Here is a 6,000-nt window from a genome sequence, read left to right on the forward strand (position 1 = left end):
AGAAGAAACATAGCTGGTAATTCACAGCACCACCTTTTATTTAATTATGTTAAAAAATCTCTTCCCAGGTGGTGGAAAAATACTAGAAACTTAGCTTTGTTTTGAGTGTTTACATCTAAAGATGTTTTACTCCCATATTTGTGCTTTTTATAAATACACTCTAGACGTGGAGCGGGTATTATCATTATGCAGATTGGTGCTTACAAAGCGTAAGATGCTTTTACGTTAAATGTTCTGTCATACTGGTCTTAATTAGTTTTAGTCAGTCTTTAGCAAAGACATTTGATCCAAAGCCTGAGGGTTTTTTTGTATTTTTTTTTAACTCATTTGCTGTGAAATCTTGAGAAACCATAGTTCCACGCTAAGTTTCTCAGAGAGGAAATTCTGGGGTGAGGTTGTTTCCATGTTTCATGCATCACGATTGCTGATGTAGGAACTGGGGAGGTCTCCTTTCTGAAAGGAGCCTCGGGCGTCTTTCTGCCCACATCTCAGCCATGCACTTTGGGTCTCGACCTGTCGATGGAGAGCGTGCTTCTTACTGGGCTGGCCGTCCAGCAATGCAGAACTGCTGATGTTGCTATTTTCACTGTGCTGGGATTTACTGGGGAGAGGTTGGGATGGATTGGAGGGAAGAACATTTTTTCAGTGTCTCAAACCTGATGGTATCGCCAGAGGAACCCTTTCAGCCGTTTTCTGGGATTTGCTCGTTTTGGTAAACTCCCAGGCTGTGATCTCATGCACGAGGGGACGTCTCTGTGGCCCTGAATGGGGCGGGGGGCGTGCACCCCGAAGCTTGCACTTCCCCCTAAATAGCTTAGCTGACCGCACAGGGAGTACTGCCAGAATGTCCTCTTTCTGGAAAGTGTGTTCCCAACGTGGCCCGGGCCTGCCAAAGGTCACTGTCCCCACACATGCCCTTAGGTGGCGTGGGATACACTGAGAGGCCATGATGGGGGAAGTTTCCAGATGGCTTTGCCCCTTCCCAAAGGAAAGTTGTGGCCCCATCTTTCTAGAGAGAGTGCACTTTTATACGTATATGGTTTGTACAATATTTACCTCCAAAATGACCTGGAGGGCTGCTTATTATGTTTTCCTAAATCTGCTGCTTCTGACCTTTGCAGTTTAGTCCTAAATTTACAAGCTAGGGTTTGAGACTCTATATAGCTCAAACGGCAAGTCTGAACTCATTTTAAGCACCCAGGCTTCAAAGAAAAGCCTAAATATTTTTTTTAAAAGGGAGGTTAGGGGTGATGATATGCAAAGTCCAGACAGTTTTCCGTTGTGGTATATAAAATAAGAATAACAGTCAACCTGCAATAAATATAATTAAGGGTAGCCTTAGAACTTTACCTAATTGTTCATGAAGATAGTCAGATTTGAGGGAAAAATAGAAGGAAATTAGAGATGGTGTGTTGCTCTTTCCGAGATTTAATCTTTTCAAAATAGGATGATTATCCCATTAATAGATAATTGTCCAATTATTCTGACCCATCTTGATCAACTATTTTGAAGTATTTAGATGGGACATCTCCATGTTGGATTTTGTGTAATCTCGTACTAATTAATGTCTCATTTATTTTGATATTTTCTGCAGTGGCTGCTCAACACACACACACACACACACACACACACACCATCTCTCTGACACCAAAACTTTGTATGAAAACAATTCAGTGAATCTTTGAAAGTTTTCCAGTTATCCAGCTGTCTATTGCAATCCAGCTGCAGGAATGGGGTGGATTCAGCCAACTTTCCTCTGATAAATAAAAAGCCATGTGTCCATTGCCTCATCATCTAGAGATTCAGGGCACTCCAGAGATGCTGGAAAAGTCAGGGACTGAGGCCATGGACGAGCAGAGAAATAGCAAAAATGCACACAAGATAAATTATGCCTCAGGACTGATTTCACATTGAATTTTGTGGTTCATTTCAAAACACAGGGCAGGGTAATAAAACTCCACCAAATCTTTCAGATGGCTTACTGCTGCACTCAGGACATTTATTTCCCTAATAAAATATACCCAGGAGTCCCATTAACTTTTTTACTGAACCTCAGTTTAGCAAACACTCTTGCCAAGTTGTAGAGTTTTTAAATACGGTGAATAATCGTAGTTAATACTCGTTCTGGTTTTGGTCTTTCTTTTCGCAACAGGTGGGAGGAGAGGGAAGATGTAAGATGACAGTTTCAGCACATATGCTATTCAACGCATAAACTGAAGTCATTTCATAAGCAAACGAAAATAGATATGAATCGCATTTCTTCTTTACATAACGTCCATCTTATCCTGTTTATCAAAAGCTGAATTTGGCGATATATCTTCCCGTTTGTTGGGACAATTAATCCAGTAGCTGATTCCAGAGAACTGCATACAAAACTGGCAGTGAAATTTGACAAGGAATTTCCGGATGCCTACAGTTGTTTTCTGGATACTTCTGAGCCACGCCTACAGGTTATTTTTAAAAAGAGATGCACATATGTGCAACATGCTTTCAGAATAAAACTAATCTTTTAAAATTTTTTCAGAAAAAAAAAATGTACCCACTCAGTTTCATATCTTTCTTTCTCATACATAAGTCAGACATTTACCCCCTGTCCCATGACTGGTGAAGATGATTCATTCTTCAAATGCTAGATACAGTACTAAGCCTATGCTCTGGTCAGACACTTTTACCCTAACCACCAACGGGTTTGAACCCAGATGCCTGCTGCTTTATCGTTAGGAGAATTTATTTTGTCCACTGGTTACAGGTTTGTGAAATACTAGTTCTATAATATCTAAAAATTCATTGTCAATCAGGTTGAATTGTTCCCTCCAGTTACTTAAAAGTTAAATATTATTCAACTTCATATATGAAAAAAATGCATTTACCCGCATTTACTCACCTTATTGTCTAAATCAGTGTTTCCCAAATTCAAGCATGCATCAGAATTACCTGGAGACATATTAAAATACAGATGTGGGGGCCCCGCCCCTGATTTTTTGGTTCAGTAGGTCTAAGGACAGGCCCAAGAATGTGCATTTCTCACCAACTCCCAGATGCTAGCACTGCTGGGTCTCAGTCCCACTTTCAGAACCACTGGTGTAAATAATGTCTTTTGCCCATTAAGCCACATTTTTCCTACACCAGCGTCTACCAGTATCATTGATTTACAGCTTATGAAAAACACACACATACAGACGTGTACGATTTCTTTCTTTCAAAATTCTTTTTTCTTTCTACTTCCACAAAGATTTATGAATGGCTGAAGGTAGGAGTAGAAATATGGTCAGTTCTTCAAAACCCACATTCTCTATCATCTGGCAGGGTGCATCTGCTCCCAGCCAAAGACAACCTTTAAATTAAAACTAAAGCAGATCAAAGCAAATGGTTTAAGATGAAGATGCAGGAGAGCCAAGATTCTGGGGGAAATGTACCCACCATGTGTATTAGATTGAGAGAGATGTGAGCAGGCAACCACCAATTTCATTCCAGGTGAAAAAGATTTTGTTCTAAACTCCAACAAGACAAAGTATTGGTGAATAGAGGAGACATTTTCTACACAAAAACTTCTGCTTGCACATTACAGCCATGTCTAAATAAGTTCCTAATCTAAAAATGTTGTTGTGATGCAAATCCGCCCAACAAAGATGTCATGACTCAAAAAAGAAATAAGAGGCTTGCACCAGCCTCGGCCGTCATGGCCCAAGTGCTTCAGACTGTCGCACGTGTCTGCATCGTGGTCTTGCCTATAAAACAGGAGCGGAACACCCCCAGCTCGAGATCCTGCCTGGGGCTCAGAAACCTGCATCCACAGTCGGCCTGGATCAGCTCCCACCCGGAAATGATTGCCTTTCCCAGGTGAGACCGTCACGGGCATGGCTGTGCCTGCGGCCAGACCTTAACCTGGACTTCCTGACTGATCCACGGGACCCTCAGTGGACACCCTGGGCTCTGGAATGACATGGTAAAAGCCAGATTTTTTATATCTACTAAAAGCTTTGCTCAGAGGCAGGAAGTGGGTTTAGATATTGCTGTGCCCAACCGGGGTCGGGTAGGACAAGGAGGAAAGGCAAAGCCTTCCCTTCCAGAAATAAAACATTTTATACTTAGCTCTGCCGGAACAGGGGTGGTCCCTGGAAGGCAAGGAAATGTCTCCCTGCGCTAAGAAGTGGTAGCATCACCCATCAAGTAAACTGCTAGCTCCCCAGGCAGCTTTGCTACTGGAAGGCTCACGTGTGTCGCGTTACAGTTAATTGAATGTGAGGCACTTCTTTTTCCAAGCCCCCTTGGTAATGGAGGCAGCTCTTTACACTCGGAGGCAGAATTTAACCTTCCGACTGGATGTTAACCAAGCACACGCCTTAGGAGGAAGAACAAGAAGTTCGAAGATATAAAAGAGATCTTCACGTGCCTTGGATGACCAGGTAACAGCGTTGTTCGTATGACTCTCAAAAGGAATCTAAGCCAATTCCAAATTGTAAACGCCATTTTGGTATCTGTTTCAGGCAGGAATTGTGGCCCGGTGGTGTTTTACCCTGGGTGGGCTGGCTACGCAGAAAGTTTCACAGTTTCTACGTGTGAATTCTGGGACAAGACAGCCTTTCGGGGTGAGTGGTAAGTTTCCCTGCACACCCTGCAGGGAGGTGACGTCATGTGTCACTGTTTCTTCTGAGAGTTCCTGGTTGTGAGTCAGTGGTCTGGAAAGCAGACCGGGTCCCTCTGTTTCCTCCGCCCGCTTGTCATCCGTCACTGGTCCTGATCATTCTCACTTGGCACTTTGTCACGTGTCACAGCCTGACCTGACTTCTCCCTTCCGCTTGCCTGGAGGTGGGTAGAGCTGGGTTCCTCAAGGGCTCTCATTACCAGCTGAGCAGTGATGCTGACACACACCAAGTCCCCAGACAGGGAGGGCTGGGGTACCGGGAGACCCAGGTTCTGTGATACATGAAATAAAGACAGGGAACGTTTCTAACCCAACTTTCAAGCTCTCGGATAATGACATGGTGGCCATAATAGCATCCTTCTTCTAGTGAAAGGCATAATTCAGAGGAGCCAGCAAGGTCTGGACACAAGGGCAATTGGAGACACAAACCCCATAGAGATGAACTAGCTCAATTGTAACCGTTTGCGTGGTTTTCATGGGCCTGCTTGGCAGTGTCTGTTTCCCAGTGAGACGGGCGTTCCAGGGGCAATGGATACACTGAGAGCAGTTTCAGAGGGATACTGATGGGTGTCAGAAATGTGTTACCATAAAAATGTTTTACTTTCTCCACTAGTGTAAACGAGGCAGGTTTCAGTTTTACCCTCAATGTCTGCAAAACAGCTCTTCTTGTGTGAGAACATCGCAGCTCAGGGGCCTCAGTTTCTTAGTCCCAATTAGAATTTTAAAGTAATAATAGTTGTTAAAGCTGCAATCTTGTGTCTCAGACTTCACCTGAAAATGCAGGCGCTAAAAACCTGCAAGTAGACCAAACCGAGAAGTCTTCTGCTCACTGTTCGGAGACCCACCCCTCTCCCTGGAGAGTGTCTATTTTGACAGCAAGCCCAGAAGACAAATCCTAGGCCTCCCACTGTGTGTCAGTGCTGCTCACGGTACTGAGTTCAGTCCTAAAGCAGTGGTCGTTGGTCCCACATTAGAATCACCTGGGGTGTATTTACGATTACCCATCCCCACCCCTGCCATCATTCGCAGCTGGGCGATGTGGTTACCGGTTTCGGGCTACCTGGTGTTTCTACCTGTGTCCCTGGTTCAGAATCACAGCTCGTGGAGTTGTGATCAGACCATTTGGGATATTTTATTGTGCAGATCCAAAAAGGAATGCTGTGTGTCCTGTAGGTCTTTGCTACTTGAAGTGTGGTTAGGCCTGCACCTGGCGGCTCTGGCTAGAACGAGAGATTTGGGGAATTCCTGTAGAATGGCACCGTCAGCTGGAACTTTCGGAGATGATGTGGATGTCCTACATCTGTGCTGTCTGATATGGTAGCTGTGAGGCACGAGTGGCTGTTGAACACTTGAAA

The sequence above is a fragment of the Pseudorca crassidens genome, chromosome 15, assembly GCF_039906515.1.
Source record: "Pseudorca crassidens isolate mPseCra1 chromosome 15, mPseCra1.hap1, whole genome shotgun sequence".
Classification (NCBI taxonomy): Eukaryota; Metazoa; Chordata; class Mammalia; order Artiodactyla; family Delphinidae; genus Pseudorca; species Pseudorca crassidens.